The sequence below is a fragment of the Protopterus annectens genome, chromosome 16.part0 (genome assembly GCF_019279795.1).
Source record: "Protopterus annectens isolate FY-2018-M chromosome 16.part0, PAN1.0, whole genome shotgun sequence".
Taxonomy (NCBI): domain Eukaryota; kingdom Metazoa; phylum Chordata; order Ceratodontiformes; family Protopteridae; genus Protopterus; species Protopterus annectens.
This window is the reverse complement of record NC_056750.1, coordinates 375,549,714-375,572,432: the sequence shown is the minus strand read 5'-3', so window position 1 is coordinate 375,572,432 and position 22,719 is coordinate 375,549,714. Positions and strand designations below refer to the sequence as shown.

General features: G+C 40.2%; 1 protein-coding gene across 1 annotated transcript in view; it reads right to left on the bottom strand.

Annotated features, from left to right (window-relative positions):
- The window catches only part of ABCA2 (ATP binding cassette subfamily A member 2), a gene marked incomplete in the record, with an annotated part of 2,505,641 nt that overhangs the window by 932,384 nt on the left and 1,550,538 nt on the right, over window positions 1–22,719 (bottom strand).

Below are 22,719 nucleotides of genomic sequence, written 5' to 3'. Positions count from 1 at the left end.
TTTTCTAACCACTTTGGCCATGTGGTTGTCAAAGGAGAGATTGCTATCAACTTGGGTCCCCAGGTCCCTAATTACTTCTTCCGTACTTAATGGATTTCCACCTATGTGGTAATTTGTGGGCACTTTGTTTTTGCCAAAGGAGATGACTATACACTTTTTGGCGTTTAGCTTGAGGCCATGGCTCTGGCACCAGTTTTCTCTCTCAATGAGACCCTTTTGGAGGATGCTTGTGTCAGCTGGAGAGTCGATTATGGTGCCCAGTTTGCAGTCATCTGTGAACTTGGTCAGCCATAGTCCTCCCGTGTTGGCCTGTACCTCAGAAAAATATATACCGAACAAGAGAGGTCCCAGGACTGAGCCTTGTGGGACGCTGCTTGTAACTGGTTTGGAGTCTGACATGGCTCCAGCAATCCTGACCATGTGGGTTCTGTCCTTGAGCCAGTTTGCAACCCATCTTATGACATAAGGGTTTATATTTAAGCTGGAGAGCTTATCTATGATGCCCAAGTGAGGTATTGTATCGAAGGCTTTTGCGAGGTCCAGGTAGGCGGTGTGGACCACCTTCCCCTCGTCAATGGCCTTGGTGACTGTTTCAAAGAAATCGACCAGGTTCAAAAGGCAGGATCTGCCCTTAACAAAGCCGAATTGGGTAGGATCCAGTGTCTGTAGGTCCCCAATATCTTTATTTATGAGTTCCATGATGATCCTCTCCATAGCTTTGCAGACCAGGCTAGTCAGGCTTATGGGGCGGTAGTTTCCAGGGTCCGTTGAGGCACCACCTTTGTGGAGAGGGACCTCTGTTGCTGTACGCCATTCTTTGGGTACATATCCTGTAGTAAGGCTGAGAGTGAACAGTAGCTTTATGTTGGGGTTCAGCTCTTCTTGGAGTTCATGTAGGACACAGCCCAGGACACAGTCTGGTCCCATTGATGCTGTGTTTTTTGCTTTGGAGAGGGCGGCTCTTACCTGAGCATCTGAGATGTCAGGGGGGCAGCACTCAGCTGGGATAGATATTTGCTCTTTTGGGGGGGGGGGAGTTTGCACTGAACCGGTCAGCCAGGATGTTGGCAATGTCTGTGGGTTCAGTGTACTTTTTGTCATTTTGGACTAACTCTGAGCATACCTGGGAGTTACCACCCAGGTTCCTAACATAACTAAAGAAAGCCTTGTGATTATCTTTAGTGTCCTGTATAATTTTTCTCTTGAAGCTGGCCTTAGATGATTTTATGAGGGACCGTAGTTTTTTGCTAATACTGATCAGAGATGCCTTCCCTTTTAGGGATTTTGCTCTGTCATGTAGTAGCTTCCTCCTTCTGTTGTATAGTTTATTTATGGCTGGGGTCCACCAGACAGGACACCTGCCTTTGGGGGATTGGGTCTTGGTTTTATTTGGGATTGCATGATCCATGCATTCCTGGAGGTGTCCAAAGAATGCTGTTATAAAGGATTCTGCAGTTTGGACCATAGTTTCCACTGGCCCGAGGGGTTTGAAAGATTCCACCTCGGTTTTGAGGAGTGAGAAGTTTGCTTTAGAGAAGTTTTTCACTGTGGTTTTCTGGGCTGGGGGTGGGGTCGGGATGTGGACATCCAGTGAGATTAATTTATGGTCCGATCGTACCAGTGAGGGGTATACCTCTGGTATGGAGCATAGAGTCCCCATGTTGGTGATGATCAGGTCCAGTATGTTTTCCCCTCTTGTGGGAGTGGTGACTAGTTGTTCCATAGCATTTGAGTTTATAAATTCTAGGAACCTTTGGGCTAGGTATTGGGGCTTGAGTAATGCTCCCAGTCTATGTTTGGGTAGTTGAAGTCTCCCAATATAATGGTGTTTGGAGAGACCTTCATATTTTTCAGTGTTCTCAGGAAAGCCGAGTGGGGTTCCTTAGTTTGGGAGGGTGATCTGTAGCAGGCTATAAACTGAAAGGCAGTTTTACCCACTGTTAGTTGCACATGGATGGTCTCTGATGCTTTGTGCAGTGCCACCAACCTGGAGGTGTGGGTATCTTTGATGAATATGGATACTCCCCCTCCTTTTGTGGTTCGTTCTAAGCTTTGGGGCCGAAACGCATGGTATAAGTTATAACCTGGTAGTGCTGGGGTGCTCTCAGGAGCCTTGAACCAAGTTTCTGTCACTGCACAGACATCGATGTTTTCCATGCTGAGGAGAGCTTCGAGTGCATGCATCTTGAGGTTGAGACTTCTGGCATTGAGTAGCATTACCCTTAAGTTTCTTTTTCCTTGTGTTATCTATGGAGGTGGGTTTGTCTTTTGAGCCTTGCCTAAAAAAAGGCACTATGGGTGTGGCAAGAGCCTTTGCCAATATCCAAAAGCCCAGGGGTGACAGGTGCAAGCCGTCCCTAGTGAAGCAACGTGGCTTGTCGAGCATGTCATCCCAGGCTGACAGGCACTGGATCCCCTTTGAATGACACCAAAACTTTAGCCAATTGTTGAAATTGATCATCTTGTCTTTATATTGCGGCATCATTCTTGGTAAGGGTAAGATGCTACTCAAGGTCAGGGTCATACCGACCTGGGCTACATGCTGAGATAGCTTCTCTATGTCTCTTTTCATGTAGTCCAGGGAGATACATCTCAGGTCATTCACACCAGCATGGACAATGACTGAGTCATATTTGTACTTGCCTTGGAGTGACCTGAGTGCTTGTGTTATGTGGCGAATCCTAGCACCCGACAGGCAGTTCACCGTGACCTTCTCTTGTTCAGCCTGGTGAGCGGGACTTCAGTGTGTCTGACAATAGAACCACCTATTACAAGTGTATCAGGTGTGTTGTTTAGCCTTAAGGGCTGTGACTGTTCGGCACACTGGCTTTGTGAACTATGTGATGCACGTGTTCTGTTTTGGGGTAGCGGTTGCTTGGATGTCTGCTTTGGAGGTCTCTGCTGCTTAGGCAGATTTTTATTTAGAGCCTCCGAGTATGTTTTTGTGTGTTTATGTGTTTGGTTTGCTGTTGTGGTAGGTCTATTTGGAACTGGAATTGTGGTGTGTGTGTGTGTGGTTACCTTCTCCTCCTGACTGCTTACGCCAGTACTGAGTTGAGAGAGCTCAGCCTCCAGTTTGGCTATATGGTTGCATTGCTCACATATGTTAGAACTTGTTGGGAGGAGAAGAGGGTTGTCTGTGTACATGAGACAGTTGTAACATTGCCTCAAGATCCCCAGATTCACCAGCTGGACTGGAGAGGAAACCGACAACTGACCTTTGGACATGCTAGAATAGTACAGGGAACTCCTTTATAATTGAATCAAAAGGGCCAATGGGGAACAGAATACTCAAAGGGAGTATGTGAGGATGTAGTGCTTTTAATTTTTTAGTGCTAACTTATAGAATTGCTTGTATGAGCAAGTGCTGGGCTTTAGATTAAGAATAGGGTGTTTATTTTGAGAGCTAGAGCAGTTTTAAGGGAAAAAGTGAAGACTAGACTTTGTGGAGCCGAGAATGGTTTAAACCTGATTAAGCGGTGCTGCGCTATGCGCAAAATCAAGCAAAGCCGCGCTAAAGCGGGTTTTATACAGGGGGACTTGAAAGAGCTAGAAATTGGCCCAAAACGGCCAATAGACTACAAGATTCTTGTGCTGGGTGCACAAACAGCAGAAACTGCAGTAAATATATAACACAGGCTAGAGCACTTGAGTGTGTAGTCTCAACAGGTAAATTCAACAAACAGGACAAACTTTTAATGTGCAGGTAAAAAATAACTGTAAAACAGCTTTAGACAGGCAAAAGAGCAGATATTCTCGCTTTTCAGTGAGAACGGACAGTCGCACAGGAAATAGCAGAAAAAAATATACTTAATCAGGTAAGCAGTCGCTTTTTTTGTCTCTCTGCTGCTAGCACTACTCTGCAGGACCACGAGGAGCTTTGCTAAGTAGGAACAAGCGCAAAAACCCCGCCAAAGCGGGTTTTATACAGGGGGACTTGAAAGAGCTAGAAATTGGCCCAAAACGGCCAATAGACTACAAGATTCCTGTGCTGGGTACACTCCTCCAGGGACAGATAGGCTGCTCTAAGCTCCCCACTCCCACTGGTGAACAAAGAAGCCTCCTTTTATCCAAGAAAGGAAATGGGCAACACAGGAACTATCCAAAAGTCCAGAATACAGCAAAGTCTGTATTAGGGACTATTCTAGGTCAGGAAAGGTGGGAAACAAGGATAATTTTTTTGTTTTTTTTTTTGCTTTTTAGTACACAAACAGCAGAAAATGCAGTAAATATATAACACAGGCTAGCGCACTTGAATGTGTAGCCTCAACAGGTAAATTCAACAAACAGGACAAACTTTTAAAGTGCAGGTAAAAAATAAATATGACCTTGTCATATCCTTTCTCCAAATCTAGAAATATCCAATTGGACTCTTTCCTCATATTCAGCTTCTTCGCCACTATCTTTCTCACTGCAAACATCAGGTCCATTTATGCTGCATCCTGACATGAATCTGAGTTGCTCGTCTCCTGTCTTACTTTCAACTATTCTACATATTCATTTATCAGCACCTTCTCCAGCATTTTCATGCAGTGTGACAGGAGTTTGATATATCTGTATTGCTCAAAATTGTGAATGCCCCAGCTGTTCTTGTACACAGGTACTAGAATGCTTGCCCTTCAGTATCTGGGATATGCCTTTTCCCCTTACCGTGACAATACTCAGGAGTCATTTCATCCCTAACTCACTCAACATCTTAATCATATCTGCCATAATCTCAGCTGAGTTTGCTGCTTTCTCTGACAGCGCCACTTCTGTGGGGTTTTCTTCACTCAGACACTGGTGGAAGTATTCCTTCCAGCTGCATTTGACGTCCTGTAGAGTAGTGAGCAGGATGTTGCAATCATCCCTTATGAATGGTGTCTATCTTTGTGTCTTTGCCTTACATCCTGAGTCACTTTGTTCTTTGCTACTGTGACTTATTTCTTTGCATCTTTGTTAGACAGAGAGTACTCATTCTTAGCTGGTCCATCTTTTCTATCTGCCCATTTCCTGCACTCCTTCTTTTTTTTAATAACTTATTGGATTTCTGCATTTCACCACTAGCTTTCTTTATGCGCCTTATTTCGACACCTGGCTTGACTTCACATCTGTTCTAGAGTCGTCACACATACATTTTGAGATGCTGTCATTGTTCTTTCTTTCTACTTATTTATCTCTTCTTCCTGATGTGCTAGGCTGCTTTTAGCTGATTACTGTCACAAGGAGCTTAAGCTATCAGCTAACTGTTTCACTGTGGATGATTTTACAACCTTGGATACTACCCCAATGCCCTTTGCTTACAAGGAGGAAGTCTACCTGAGTTGCATGTTGACCACTTGTGTATGTAATCTTGTGACGGTCTCTATTGTTGAACCAAGCATTGGCCATCATCACGTCATTTGCCAGACAGAAGTCTAGAATGGCCTCTCCGTCTTTATTCCTTGGTGTCTCACTGATGCAGACCCAGGCAGTTCTCATATCTTGTTCTGTCTTGATATGAGCATTCAAGTCCCCATTATCAACACCACCTCATGTTGTCCTGCTTTATACTGTAGGTCTTGCACCTGCTGCCTGAAGATACTCTTATTCACTATCACAACCTTCTAACTGGCATAGGCTGAGGCTATGAATACTGCCCTATCTTTACACTGGAGTTTGATTGCTTTGAGTTTATCACTAACTCTGATGACATTCCTCAATGTCTTCAGAAGATTCCCTAAATACATGTACCATTTTTGTTTGTCCTCCCCCTGAGTTGTAGTCTCTGGATCTTAAGCCAAGTAATTGTACAGCACCGCCCTTCCACCTTGTCTCCTGGATACACAGGATGTCAGATCTCCTCCTTACCATCATGTTATCCACTTCCAAGGTACATCCTGCCAATGAACATATATGCAGTATAACAAACCTTTGTTCATGTCTGACAGTTTTAAATCAAGCCAACACGTCCAGTTCAGTACAATTCAGTACAAGGATGCTTTTTTTATTCAGACAAACAAAAAGGTATAAGCGCTTTCGTTCCAAACATAAATCACATAATCACACAATAAAATGCACAATCAGTTTTCATATGTATTTTTATATATTTTTATATTTTGCCATTTATACTGTTTTGTGCTGAAACATTTATGTGTAGTGTTTCAGACTTCTGTTCCAGAAGACTGTTTCTGACTTGGGAGTGGTTTTCACTAATCCAGGAAGTGATGTCATGTAAGATTTCCTATTTAAATCAGTTTGCTTCCGTAATTTCCTTGTATCTGATGAAGTTCCTGCTTTTATTTCTGGAAAGAAAGCGCTTACACCTTCTTGTTTGTCTGAATAAAAAAAGCATCCTTGTACTGAATTGTACTAAACTGGGCGTGTTGGCTTGATTTAAAGCACACATTGGAACATTTCAGGGCTCACTGGCTCTCATTGTCTGCATACTGCTTGTGCGACGATTTTCTTGGTAGTTTGTGCATTTTTTCGTCTTTTACTATGTTTGACAGTTTTGTTGGTTTTATGTTCAGCTTGCACTCAACACAGTTAACCCAGGCTGGGCAACTAGACACAATACAGTCAACAGCTTATTGGCCCAGGGCAGTTGGATTTATTGTGAACATGCATTGGCCAATAGCAGCACATAGACCCTTCCCATCAATATCACGAATCGTATCCTGGCATAGGTAAGGGTAGCCTGGGTTATCACCGACTAATACCCATGCCCATTTTTTGCAACATTAGTCAATGTGACTAAATTACCTACAGCCAATTTCTACAAAGTTGAGTGGGTAGCCCTGATACAATGCATAGTCTGTGATCTGTGTTCCCCTATCTTGCATTGATTCCTAAAGTGGTTGGTCTACATATCTCTCCCCCTGAAAGTCACCACCTAGAGTCTGTTCTGCTACCCATGACTCCATTCAGTTTTCGGCTACATTCTTTTGGTATACCTCTCACGTATGAGATGAAAACAGCTAGAATGTTTTTGGCAGGTGGAAGAAACCTCATAGAGACAAGGGGAGAATGTGCAAACTCCACACAGGCACTTGCTGGAGATCAGAAAAAAAACCTGCACCTTGTGCTTGGGAGGCAAAGACTTTAACCAATATGACAACCATGTCCACATTAGAATCTATGCTGTACATTACAACCAAGCTATATGTTCACCTACAGACAAAATTCCTATGAATATAGGCTCCAAGAGGACTGAAGTAATTGTGAATAATCCTATTTTTGTTTTAATCAGCTGGATTTTTATTGTAGTACAGTCAAGCGCACAAGTTGCTGTTTATACAAAATCTACTGCTGCCTGCTGGGGCAACCTAATCTGGTGCAGTTTTAGTACAGATCACAAAAACCCTGCCTGTGCAGTGCACACAGTACATGCTCCACTAACTGTAATGTTATATATGGTCTGAGTTTGGGACTTAGCTGTATCAAATTGACTATTACAGAACTGTAGTGATTTGTGTTATTCTGAGGTCTCAAGATTCATCAAGCAGGACACAGCATCCAAGTAAGGCACTCCTGCCCTGCTGCAGAAGAGGATCAAACATCTGAAGCTCAGCTGTGCCACCCTGGAGCAGAATAAACCAGACATCTGAAGCAAAGCTCTACTGCACACAACAAGAATAAACATCAGAAGCACAGCTGCCTTGCTCTTGTACAGAATAGGAACAAACATCTGAAGCACAGCTGCCCTGCCCTGGTGCAGAACAGGAACAAACATCTGAAGCACAGCTGCCCTGCCCTGGTGGAGAACAGGAACAAACATCTGAAACACAGCTGCCCTGCTATGCAGAACAGGAACAAACATCTGAAACACAGCTGCCCTGCTATGCATAACAGGAACAAACATCTGAAGCACAGCTGCCCTGCCCTGGTGGAGAACAGGAACAAACATCCGAAGCACAGCTGCCCTGCCCTGGTGGAGAAAAGGAACAAACATCTGTAGCACAGATTTCCCACTATGGAACAGAATAGATCAAACATCTGAAGCATGGCTCTACTACCTGGCACACAACAGGAACAAACATCTGAAGCACAGCTGCCCTGCCCTGGTGCAGAACAGGAACAAACATCTGAAGCACAGCTGCCCTGCCCTGGTACAGAAGAGGAACAAACATCTGAAGCACAGCTATCCTGCCCTGTTGCAGAACAGCAGCAAACATCTGAAGCTCAGCTTCCTTGATGTCAGGGTAGAACAAGAGAGGGACTCTCTTTATGAATATTCTAGCAAATAATGGTCAACAGCTTCTTTCTATACTATTAAACACTCATGCACTCTGATATAATTACTACCATATGACTACTACTGTCAATTTAATACAATCCTCTTGCTCCAGACAAGTAATATATAAAATATGACATTCTCTCTCCTTCTCATACATTGCTCCAAATATTTTGCTTGTCTTCAGCTTTGAAGTGTACATTTTTTATGCGCCTACATGCTATGTATTGTACATGTTGAATATTCCCAAAAATAAATGTGCTGTAAAGTCTACTTATGTAATAATCATATAACCAGTTATGTAACTAGTGTAACTTGCAATTAATGTGAAGCTTTTCTCTCTGAGCCTGTGCTGCAAACAAGCTATACCTAGTCAGATTTGTAGATTTTTCTCCTAGATAAACAGATAGATATGTAAATATTTTTCAAGAAAATATAAGCAAAGAGAAAAATTAACTTCAGAAAATACGAAAACCCTTGGCAATTAACTGCTTGGTAATGTTTGTGTCTTTCAGCTTTTCCCGGTTAGGGGTCGCCACAGCGGAACTCCGGTCTGCTAATGATTAGCAGTTGATTTTTACGTACTGGCTTGCCAGGCCTGACGCACAACCTTCACACATGTCTCCACGCAGAAGACGCTCTAGCTGAGAATCGAACCGGACAGCGTCTTACTGTGAGGCGACAACGCAACCGCAGCACCACCACTGCAGCAATTAACTGCTTGGTAATGAACAAAAAAAAAAATCAAAACAATGTAATATGCAAAATACTGAGAAACACAGCTACAAAATAACAGCACATATGACAACTCGCTTAAATTGTAAAAATAAATTTAAATTTATTTTTACAATTTAAGCAAGTTGTCATACGTGCTGTTATTTTGTAGATGTGTTTCTGTCTTGGTATTTTGCATATTAAATAGAACAAATAGTTTACTGGAAACTGCAAGTACTAACATAGCACTTGTGTGTCTGCTAGAGTCCACTATGCAACCATCACCCCAGAACCCACATGCACAAAATCTGCTTATGAAATAAACATGCCCTGCATACATGGAGGAATGAAAGGCCTTATACAGGAAATGGAAATGCTGGGTTACTAAGAGGAACCATGCTGTCAAAGTGTCAGAAAAGGACCAGCAAGCTACAATTGCTGTACTAGTCAGCCAGGAATTAGTATTTCTTAGTTAGCTAACCTTTTGGTCTTGAAAAACAGATTGCTATGGTACAAATCATTTTAAGATAGTAAAGGTGAACAGAATCCAGCCAATGACTATGTAAAAGAAAGTGTGATAGACTGTCCCGTGTCTCACTAGAATATGACCTCTTGGAAACAATTACCTCACTCATGACAAAGCGAAAAAAGTTACTTGTTAAGACCACTTTGTGCCTTTTTTGGTGGGGGGGGTCTCCCTTACCCAGTCCTGTATGGTCATATAGTTATACTATATATAAATTTATAGGGTGTAAAGCTACAGAGAATTCTCCACCTGTATGGATTTTTTTTATCTACTCCATCAAGGCAAACGCTATCTGTGTTGTGCAAACAGTAAGGATTTCAAGTTATCAACTTTCAGTCTTCATATAGTAGAAGTGCTTCTGCTAAGGTACAAAAAATATTCAGAGTTCAGGCAATGTACTATCTTAGCACCAGCTTCTCAAAAGATATAGCATCACCTGAACTTTATCTGAGGTCTTCGAACAATATGGTTATGCAAGATACTCATCAAAAGCAGATATTCAAGACAGTTTAACGTAGGAAGTGATAAAAACCTTGCACTAACAGGTATCGAATCTGGTTGGCTCCCACCTGGCTTGGGCAGTCCCTCTAGTTTAGCACCAGTTGTGCATGTGTCTACATAAAAGTGGTAGTCAATCAATGTTGCCCAGAGATCTCTTATGCACAACCAGTTCTGTGGAACATAAAATCTTTGTTGTCACAAAAATAAACTGAAGAAGGGTTGCTCAGAGACCATTACATTGTCAGTGGGACCTGGGAAGAAGGTATCTAAAACGGGTACTGCTAATAGTTGGCACCTCACACAACCACACTGTACTCCTTAAGAGTGCTTTTACAGCAGATAATACTGCAAGCAATACAGCATGCGTGATATGAAACACAGAAAGGAAGACAGAGAAAGGCAAAGATGGAGATCTTTGGAATGATACACTAACTTCAAGGGGAGTTGGACAAAAACAGTGTCAACTGATTCAAGACAAAGTCTTCAGCCAGGTAATGTGTGCTTGTTGCTACCACCATCAAATTTACATACCTGTAAAATTTGGGCAGGAGGTCCAAGTACCTCATATTACACTGGTGATCCCCAACCACAAGGAAGTTGTACAGGTGTCTATGGTGGTGGTGCAGAGACCCCCCCACCCCCCGCCAAAAAAAAAAAGGTCTTCCGTATTAGTCATGGAAAAGACAACAAACTTGCATGCATTCCAGGTATATTATAAACAATAAAAAAGTGATGTTTACCTTTGTTAAAATAATTTTAAAAATATGCAATGGAAACTGCTAGCCCCATTAATGCATTAAGGCTACTAAAATAATTCTCTGAAAAATCATATCCTTTTTCTTTAGTGCCATTATTTGTATTTCTTTTAAACCACCGTGAGTTTTTTTTAAGACTCGCCGCCAACATTTATAGACTGAACAGAAGCTGTGTGCATATTTGCAAACTTTTACTTCACTTGCAAAAATAAAGCCAAGGTCCAAATTATAAGCACATGTTTTGTAAATCAGTCATACAGTTAGTACTGTAAGGATAAAAAGCAGAGTTTAAACAAGATCTGAGCTACTAATGTGCTTTGAAATGGCAAGCTAACAACAGGTGGTGCCATGAGACAGCATGCCTGCAGGAAACCATTCCTCAGACAGGCACATCCCGCACTGGTATCTGCATCTGTTTTATTAATGAACTGAATGTGGAATATGCCACATGACGTGGAGAAATGCTCTTGACATTTTAAAATACTGGTAAAGGACTCAACTCAGGAATGCATTACTTAGTCACTCCATCTGAAGGACAGCATAGTCATAGAAGCTCTTGACTACTATATGGAATCAGTATATCACTCCCAGTCACATATCAAATGCAGGTGCAGGATCTAAGCTAGAAGCCACAGTCTATTTATTCATGTACTTAGTAACTGGGGGAAATACAACTGGGCACTGCTCTACAACGAGGATGCACATTCCACATATGGGTGGTGGCCATTTGACAGGGCCAGGAGGTATACATGTCCCATGGATTATTGACCCTGACTCAAACAGGGGGCTATATCTGCAAGAAATGAGCTAACAGATAAGATTTTAAGAGTTATAAACTTGGAAATTTATTTAGACGAACTCCTGCTAACAAAATGCAGCAGTATAATCTGGAGTATCCCAAGCAATGGAACGAAGAAATTACATTGAAGCAAGGACTAGTTTTGATACTTTTAACAACCTGTAAACGTATTATGGGAATAGCTGTTATGATATATAGGCAGGCTAGAAGGGCATTACTTCCTGTGCCTGAAATATCTGTGTGTATGTCAAGTGCTTTACATTCATTTTGTAAAGTGACTGAAAGTGTGGGAGAAACCAAGGTGTAAACCATCACCCCTGTACGGCCTACAAAATGCACAGATTTGCTTTATGGAAACAGTTATTTGCCAAGACATTGAGGAAGCCTCTTACTCTTTTTCTGAATAACATGTCAGGTTGTTTTACTTCTAGCTGGACACCCAAAAGGGTAACACCAAAACCAGGGCTGACAGAAAAGACCACAGTTTAACATGTTACTCAGGTGAGGATAAACCCCAGAAGTATAACACCCTTCTTGTGCATTACTCTGGTACCACTGTTTCAAACACAATTGCAGTTCGTACCTAAGACCAGGACCAACAACCTTTAGGTTCAGAAGTGGATGTGCTTCTAACTACATCACAGTAACACTGAACTGGAGGTTCAAATAACATTGCTCAGTAAAGGGCTGCAGCACAAACATTGATCACAGAAACATTCTCGAATCAAGCAAACCCATGGCAGAATGTCCTTTCTCAATTGCATCCAACAGTGCATTAGCCTTCTGGTGATAAAATCTAGTGCAAGTACCAGTCTAAGTGGGTAGGTCCAGTTAGTAAATGCAAAGCCCACTATGTCCTAAGAAAAGGAAATGGACAGTTAGTCCTGTCAGTTGTACTCATGTAACCAATGAAGGGAGAGCCATAAATAACTGTGCACATGCAGTATACAAAGGACACACTCTCCCCTATTTTCATTACCCAGAAATAAAACTGGGTGATTAAAGGATTAAACCCATGGCAGAATGTCCTTTCTCAATTGCATCCAACAGTGCATTAGCCTTCTGGTGATAAAATCTAGTGCAAGTACCAGTCTAAGTGGGTAGGTCCAGTTAGTAAATGCAAAGCCCACTATGTCCTAAGAAAAGGAAATGGACAGTTAGTCCTGTCAGTTGTACTCATGTAACCAATGAAGGGAGAGCCATAAATAACTGTGCACATGCAGTATACAAAGGACACACTCTCCCCTATTTTCATTACCCAGAAATAAAACTGGGTGATTAAAGGACTAGCTAAGCAACAGCTCAACATCCATTTCTTGGAGAAAATGGGGACCCATTCGGAAGGATAGCCAGTCCTTATGAAAGTTAAGGTGAGGTTCTTTATGGACGACAAATTTGGAAAGTAGGACTAATGATCCAAAACTTCCTCTGCAACCTGTGGTTTCCAACAGTATTCTCAAATTGCACTTTTGGTGGTAAGAGTTGCTGAAAAAATGTATTCTACCCTGCCCCTGAAGTGCAACATCCTTGGAATTAATTATTTTTGCAGAGGGTGTAGAGGGGACATAACTCCTTGCAAGTGTGTTTGAGAACATTGGTGATTTTACCCTCTCCACAACAAATATGCATCTGAAAAAAGGCAATGGATGCACAATTTGCTTCATCCAAAGCAACATTCATAGATGTGCCATTCATGGAACTGTCCAACATCCACAGCCTAGACAGTTACTAGGTTGAGATGAAGGTCTCTAGGAAAAGTATCTTTAAGAACACAATCTTCAGTTCTACTGAACAAGCTATTTGTAGAGGCTACCACAACACCATATCCAACATGAAGTTCAGGTAATCAGGGAAAAATAAGTATTCACCATAGGCTACAAATCAAGGAAGTTTTTAAGGACCTGTTTCTCCAGTTTACACTAAATCAGTTATAACTTGCACTAAATCAAAATATGCAAAAAAAAGCGAAATGTACTTTAATAAAGAGTAACCAAGATCTTATTCAAAAAGAAGTCTTACAAAGTTCTTAGTTAAGCCATGCAAACAGAACTGACAAGGAAGAAGGCAGCAGCTTGAATGTAAGGATTCTTGGTAAACTCTAATACCTCTAAGATCTTGAAACAGATGACAGTTGAACATGAACTCCTGATGCATGACAGTTTGCTGTATATGATATAATGAAGCAAAGGGCAGCCTATTAATTGAAGTCGATCAAACCTTATCAGAAGCTGTAGATGTATACAGATCAAGTGAAATTAAGAGAGCGATCATTTAAATTAACTGAGGAATGAGACCTGTAAAGGATAAATCAGAGTCAAATGCAAAGGTGAAAACAAAAATTGAAAATGCTTTGTTAACAGTGAAGGAGGCAAGAAAAATAATTATATTATGCATAGAAAATCTAATGTAGTCAACATTATAGCATTTTATAAATATGCAGAAGGAAAGACAAATGTGTCTAAATGAATCTGCATACTGTGGAACAGAAAATGGAAATGAACTAACTTGCATTATGAAAGCGGGAAGAGATGACACAGCCAGATTTTAAAAATGCAGTCCAAGGCACTGAGACGAGTGCAACTCAGAGAGCTAGCAAGAAAGGCTGACAAAAAGTGAAATGTATTTTAAGTGGAATTTTGCAGAGTGTGACATTATGTTTGAATATTGCTAAAACACTGAGACTAAAAGGCAAAGAAAAGAGAACTGTGTGCCCACTGTTTACATAGTTCAGGTATTTCCCCTGTGAAATGTCAGTGTACATTCGGTCAAAATATTGCTCAAAGTACATTGAAAACATGATCCCATTAAACCCAATGTAAACAACTAATTAAAAGTTTCTTCAAGAAGACAAGTTATGTTGTGCCACCCATGTGGGGGCAGCCGTCCAAACCCCTCCTTCAAACATTTATATACTTACACCACGGCCACATAATAGAAGGGAAAAGAGATCCCCCCCCCCAAAGAAATGAAAGAAATGATCAGCAATCGCATGGAAACATTAACTTCACAAGGTCTGGTTATTTAGTCTCAGCCACATGTGTTTGGTGAAATGCAACCTTACAAGTTAATCTACAGCCAACTAGGGAGTCAATTCAGGGCAAGAAAGGAATCCACAATGGATCAATAGCTACTGGCATGTGAATACAAAAATGGGAACTACAACATCAGCTTAATGTTCCTATCATTCTGGGTCACATGGCTAATACGAAGTAGGAATGCTAAAACAAGTTCACAGTGTGAAAGCAAAGTCTGGATGTGTTCTACAACAGTAATATGGTCACACAGAATATTTCCTATAAACCCACTGCAACTATATACTTTTATAATGATGCGGACTTGTTTACAGGCTTAAGATGTTTGCCAGGCAAATATCACATATAAATAAACTTTGTTGCAGTGGTATATGATCCAGAAAAACTACCGGTAGTTCTTAGAGTAACACAGAACAGGAAATGAAGTTAGCGAAAACACTGACAACATTAAGAAGTAATCAGAGCCAACAGAATGTCTGAATAGTATGATTACTGGTGTAAAGTAAAAAAGGACGCAAATGTGTATCGATCATCAATATCTAAATGATGTGATTAAATGGCAGCAAATTATACTGACTGAAATTGAAGGTTTTGTGGACTCAAGAATGCCAATATTAAGTTCATTTCAGTACTACCTGTAAGCTAGAGATTCTGGAACTTGATGAAGAAATCTTAAAATTATTTATACTTATTATATTATCAGGAAAGCACAGACATATTCCAAACAGCTGTTACAGAAGTAATTGAAGGATAGCCAAAGGCTTGGAAGTTGAAAGAAACATCTGTAGTGCACAGGGCCCTGGGTTCAAGACTTGGCAGTGAAATGCATGGTGGTAACATAACATTTTATTCAAGCATACTGACTGAAATTAAAGGTTTTGTGGACTCAAGAATGCCAATATTAAGTTCATTTCAGTACTACCTGTAAGCTAGAGATTCTGGAACATGATGAAGAAATCTCAAAATTATTTACACTTATTATATTATCAGGAAAGCACAGACATATTCCAAACAGCTGTTACAGAAGTAATTGAAGGGTAGCCAAAGGCTTGGAAGTTGTAAGAAACATCTGTAGTGCACAGGGTCCTGGGTTCAAGACTTGACAGTGAAATGCATGGTGGTAACAACATTTTATTCAAGCAACTTTCCAAAATTATACAAGCAATGTTTAAAATGTGTCCCTGTTTTTTGATGTTTTGCCCCCCCCCCGCAAAAAAAAAAACTGAAATTGAAAATAAGTGCGAGAAGCTGTGCAAGATGCCTATGGCTTACACTACTGTCATTATATATATATATATATATATATATATATATATATATATATATATATATAGTGTGTGTGTGTGTAAGTAGACTTTTATCATGGAAATGTTCTGAATAGGACAGCTTTGTCATTATTGGTTCATGCATTTTGTTTCATTGCCTACTGGAAAAATGTTCAAATCATACTGACTGAAACTGAAGGTTTTGTGGACTCAAGAATGCCAATATTAAGTTCATTTCAGTACTACCTGTAAGCTAGAGATTCTGGAACTTGATGAAGAAATCTCAAAATTATTTATACTTATTATATTATCAGGAAAGCACAGACATATTCCAAACAGCTGTTACAGAAGTAATTGAAGGGTAGCCAAAGGCTTGGAAGTTGTAAGAAACATCTGTAGTGCACAGGGTCCTGGGTTCAAGACTTGGCAGTGAAATGCATGGTGGTAACATAACATTTTATTCAAGCAACTTTCCAAAATTATACAAGCAATGTTTAAAATGTGTCCCTGTTTTTTGATGTTTTGCCCCCCCCCCCCCGCAAAAAAAAAAAACTGAAATTGAAAATAAGTGCGAGAAGCTGTGCAAGATGCCTATGGCTTACACTACTGTCATTATATATATATATATATATATATATATATATATATATATATATATATATATATATATATATATATATATATTATATATATATAGTGTGTGTGTGTGTGTGTAAGTAGACTTTTATCATGGAAATGTTCTGAATAGGACAGCTTTGTCATTATTGGTTCATGCATTTTGTTTCATTGCCTACTGGAAAAATGTTCAAATCATACTGACTGAAACTGAAGGTTTTGTGGACTCAAGAATGCCAATATTAAGTTCATTTCAGTACTACCTGTAAGCTAGAGATTCTGGAACTTGATGAAGAAATCTCAAAATTATTTATACTTATTATATTATCAGGAAAGCACAGACATATTCCAAACAGCTGTTACAGAAGTAATTGAAGGGTAGCCAAAGGCTTGGAAGTTGTAAGAAACACCTGTAGTGCACAGGGTCCTGGGTTCAAGACTTGGCAGTGAAATGCATGGTGGTAACATAACATTTTATTCAAGCAACTTTCCAAAATTATACAAGCAATGTTTAAAACGTGTCCCTGGTTTTTGATGTTTTGTCCCCCCCCCCCCAAAAAAAAAAACTGAAATTGAAAATAAGTGCAAGAAGCTGTGCAAGATGCCTATGGCTTACACTACTGTCATTCTATATATATATACACATATATATATATATATATATATATATATATATATATATATATATATATAGTGTGTGTGTGTGTGTGTAAGTAGACTTTTATCATGGAAATGTTCTGAATAGGACAGCTTTGTCATTACTGGTTCATGCATTTTGTTTCATTGCCTACTGGAAAAATGTTCAAACAGTAAATTTAAAATGCACTCTAACTTAAGTTTAACAAGTGTGCTGCATTATACAAGGAATATAATTTAATAAAGTCAGGAAGGTGTAGCAAAGAACACATGTATGTTTCTTGTTTTGTGTGCAAGGAGCATATGATTTGAAAACAGCCCAAAGGTAATCTTTATCCACCACTGGCCAGATGCATTTTCTTTGGATGTGGTGTGGGTTTCACTGCTGTTTCAATGAATGTGAATTTCAAGGGCAGAGAAGTTTTAATGCCAAGTCTATTTTCATTGTGAGACAGTATTGCTTTGTTTAGCAGATATCTATTAATGTTTGTACATTGTGCTATAAAATGTAAAAATAAAATCCAAATAATCACTGTAGAAGTCAATCAGTATGCACTCATTTGTGTTTATGGTAAATGGGGTGAAATAGCCAGGTAATTGGACGCTGGAATGGCTGCAGGGGGACTCTGGTGCTATATTTTGGTTCTGTTCTTCAGTTTGCGTTTGAAAGTTGTTATCTCACAATTCCATGGGAGTGGGCGGGGTTATGTAATTATGTATGCAAATTTTACCTTAATCAGCGTACAGATTTGTACCTATTTTTCATGGGACTTGTCCAGATTTTTGATGTTTCCAGGTTGAGAGGTATGCAGTTGTGTAAGAACTTACCATAACAGTAGATGTCTGACTGATCTCTGTTGTGGTATAATAATCTATGGGATATCCTGCCAAGGACAACCATACATAAGGCAAGCATACCAACATCTATGGGAATAGACTTCCCATACATGTCAAACAGAGCACCTCACTGGCCCTCTTCAAGAGAAATCTTGATGAGTGGATGGGAAATAGAAAATTCACCCTGGGGATCACTCCAGTGGCTCTACTTGACAGACGCATTGGGAACTAAGGTTGGGTGGCACGATGCCAGTGTAATCCTATGGGCTAGGCTTGTAAAGGGTCCAGGGCCATTAGCCTAGTACATACCTATGAACCTATGAATGTCTGGGTGATGTAAGCAAGATAATGGTCTTAAACTTTTGATAATTTCAGAAAACAGGTCTGATGTCTAGCAGATGGTGGAGATGCTGAAGATTAAGAAACTGAAGATAGTTAAAGTCAAAATTTCCCTTAGTTCCTTTTGGGACAATGCATGGATTAAGCAATTATCCACATATGGGTTTATGTGTATCCTCTAAAGTCTAACCTGAACAAAAATACAGTTAAGCATTTGTAAAATAATCTTGGTGCAGAGAATAGCCCAAATAACAAGGAAGTCAGCCGGTGGTGATGGCATCTTAGGAACTTCCTATGGACTTGATTGACAAACATTGAAGTTCAGGTATTTCCTGTGCAAAGTGGCCATTAGTGACTGGAGGATAAAAATCTTAAATTTCTTTACTTTCTGAATCTGGCTTGTATTGACAGGTCCAGTATGGGTTTCCAAAGGCCAAGTTTTATGGAGACTATGAACAGGCTAGAGTCAAACAATGTTCTTTCCTCTCCTGGAGGACACTTTCTAATGTGTATCACAGACAAGCAGCTGATTCAGCACTAGTTCTACACCAGCTGTTTTATCTTGAGGATTTTTGGGGTACACATAAAGGGTGGCAAGTCCCTGAACAATGCTTTGTATTCTGATGAAGTCAGCTCCTCATCATGTGCCTACTATTAGAACAAAACAATTACTTCTATATAAGGCCAGCTTTCTTTCTGTTTGGTTTGGAGGAGAGGATGGAGAAGAGGGATTCATAAGAAATTCAGTAGTGAAGAAGGTCTGGGCAAGGAAGGGAGTGATTGCCCCTACTCCTATCCTGCTGCATGTCTTTGAATCTTCCCCCTCTCCAAGTGCCTTTCATGGAAGCTTGCTTTAGCTTGAATTTTTGACCCTGATCTTCTTCCAATTAAAAAAAGGTATCACACAGTTAGAAGTCTAGCTTTGCAAGATTCATATTTTTGTGTTTTTTAACCAGTTGGTTATCTATGTGACCTTTTTACTCTTTGTTTTAGTTTGTTAGTTGGGATATTTTGTAGGCACCCTAATGTTCATGGATATCAGCTGGTTATGACAACCTTGTGTTTCCAAAGGTCAAACATTTACTTTATGCTGTCCTGATGATGTCATAAGAAGGCAGAAACATGCATGTCCACAGCTGGAGGGGTTTGGCTTTAATGGCCTGAAATTGTCCATGAATAAGACCTAAAAATGAAAGTAAAAGAAAAAGTCATGGACATTTAGAATTGACATTTAGCTGAAACACCTGATATCCTTAAAGGGGTGATTTGCATATATCATATGAGGCTTCTGATGCAAGAGGCTTAAGGTATCACACAGTTAGAAGTCTAGCTTTGCTATATTTTTCTTTTTGTGTTTTTTAACCAGTTGGTTATCTGTGTGACCTTTTTACTCTTAGTTTTAGTCTGATACTTGGGATATTTTGTAGACACCCTGTTTATGGAAATCAGCTGGTTATGACAACCCTGTGTTTCCAAAGGTCAGACATTCCTCTTATCCTGTGCTGATGTCATAAGAAGGCAGAAAAATGCATGTCCACAGCAAGAGGGGTTTGGCTTTAATGGCCTGAAATTGTCCATAAATAGACAAAAATGAAAGTAAAAAGAAAAGTCATGGACATTCAGAATTGCCATTTAGCTGAAACACCTGCTATCCTTAAAGGGTTGATTTGCATATATCCCATGATGCCTCTGATGCAAGAGGTTTAAGGTATCACACAGTTAGAAGTCTGGCTTTGCTAGATTTTTCTTTTTGTGTTTTTTTTAGAGAGTTGGTTATCTGTGTGACCTTTTTACTCTTTTTTTTAATTTATTAGTTGGGATATTTTGTAGACACCCTAATGTTTATGGTTATCAGCTGGTTATGACAACTCTGTTTCCAAATGTCAAACCTTCCTCTTATGCTGTGCTAATGATGTCATAAGAAGGCAGGAACATGCATGTCCACAGCTAGAGGGTTTGGCTTTAATGGCCTGAAATTGCCCATAAATAGACTTAAAAATCAAAGTAAATGAAAAAGTTGTGGACATTCAAAATTGCCATTTATTTAGCTGAAACACCTGATATCCTTAAAGGGTGATTTGCATATATCCAATGAGGCCTCTAATGCAAGAGGTTTAAGGTATCACACAGTTAGAAGTCTAGCTTTGCTAGATTTTTCTTTTTGTGTTTTTTAACCAGTTGGTTATCTGTGTGACCTTTTTACTCTTTTTTTTTAATTAAAAAAAATCACTGCTTTGAGACAACCTCATGTGCACTTAGGGATAGAGAGAACAAACAGCTACCTCACTGTTTGAATTGTCTTTCCCTTCTCCTCAAGCTTGCTTAATATCTTTTGGGAAGGAGGGCTGACCAGTAAATATTTGTTCAAGGGGCACCAAAACCATGGCTTGTCACATCCTCAGGTGAAGGCTAATCTGAATCAGGCATGTCATCTTAAAGCTAGTCTGAATGCTGTTGTAGTGTCAGATGCATTCATTGCCTTGTATTTGTACTTTCTACTTTTAGAGAGGTCTGAATGAGTTTTAACTCATTCTTAAGGAAGCAGTTTGAACAGTTTTCATTCACAATCTCCTCCATTTGCTTCAAAGCATCCCTTTGCTAGTGCAACATGAAGGTTTGGCAATTTTCTGTCCTAATATTCAAGAGTAACAGTATAAAACTACTTCCAAAAATTATCTAGTAACCGGCTCTCTTTGTCATTAGGTAAAGTGCTAGTAGATTGCAGTCTGGAGTTCCTCAAGTTATCAATGGATATAAGTGCTTAGTCTGCATTAGGGCTTTTATGTAGATATTTTGTCCTTTCTTCCAGCTATAAAATAGGTAGGTTTCCCAGTGGCTAGGAAGAGAATCTGGCTCTAGAAATGCATTACCAGAAATATCTTCAAAATCACAGTAGACAAGAAAAGAAGGAAGCAGGCTTAGGTTTGTCAATGCCCAACAGTTCTATGTACATCTTGTGGTTGTCTGACATTTCTTTCAAACCCCACATTAAATGCCACTGCGTCACATTTGGAGAGTCATTAAAGGAGGCAAGGCTCAAAGGACAAAACTACCACAACAGATATAAGCATGCAAAAACTGAAGGTAATGCTGCTCAATGTTAGAAGTCTAAACCTAAAAATGCACTCTCTCGAGGCACTCCTAAAAATGGAGAACATCGATATCTGTGCAGTAACTGAAACCTGGTTCAAGTCTCCAGAGAGCACCCCTGCAATACCAGGCTACAACTCTTACCACACTTTTCGGCCACCAAACCAGGACCGAAGCACTAAAGGCGGAGGAGTGTCCATATTCACCAAAGATATTCAGACCTCCATGCTAGTTGCCCAACACAATGCATCTGAAATTCTACAGGTGCAACTAACACTAGGTAAGACTGCAATCCAAACTGTAGCTTGCTACAGATCCCCCACCATGCCCCAAGATTCTCACTACACCTTTCTAAACATACTAGATAACATTAAGATACAACCAAACACCCTAATACTGGGTGATTTCAACTACCCTGCTATTAATTGGGAAAACTACCTGGGTACGAACACCTTTGCCCAACAGTTCTTGGAATTCATAAATTCCAAAGCCTGGACCAACTAATCCATAGTTCCAACAGGGGCTCAAACATTCTAGACCTGGTCATTACCAGCATGGGAGATTGATACTCCACACCAGTGGTCACCACCTCGTTGGTCAGGTCTGACCATAAGCTAATCACCATTGACGTCCACATCTCACCCCCATTCACCCAGCAGGGAAACCTCCATAAAAATCTTCTCCAAAGCCAACTTCATGCTACTCAAGTCAGAAGTGACAAACTTCATGACACCCATGCAGACGGGAACTGGAAGTTCGACCGCTGAATCCTACACTAAAGCACTGTACGAGCACATCCACTCATGCATGAATCATGCCATGTTAAACAGAACCAAGATGGTCTCCTCCAAAAAAAGGAGCCCAATCTGGTAGTCCCCTACCATAAACAAACTATACAACAGAAGGAATAAAATGTTGCAGAAAAGAGAAAAATCCCAGGATGTAAAAACCTCCCTTACCAGCCTCAATAAAAAACTGCGATCCCTCATAAAATCCTCCAAAGCTAGTTATGAAAATAAAATTGCCAAAGATTCCAAGGACAATCACCAGGCATTCTATAGTTATGTCAAGAATCTAAATGGCAATGCTCAGATCTGCTCTGAGCTACAACAGAATGATATTAAATATACTGATCCCAAGGATATTGCCAATATCCTAGCAGATCGATTCAGTGCAAACTTCACCCCTCTCTCACCCCCTAAAGGGCCCATCTCAATACCAAAAGATTGCCAAATTCCAGTACTCACTGCCACACAGGTAAAAAATGCATGCTCCAAAGCTAAGAATACAGCATCCATGGGACCAAAGAACATTCTGGGCTGTGTGCTACATGAACTACAAAATGAACTGGCACCTCACCTAAGTGTCATGTTTAATCACAGCCTCACCTCAGGCTTCATGCCCAATGCGTGGTGC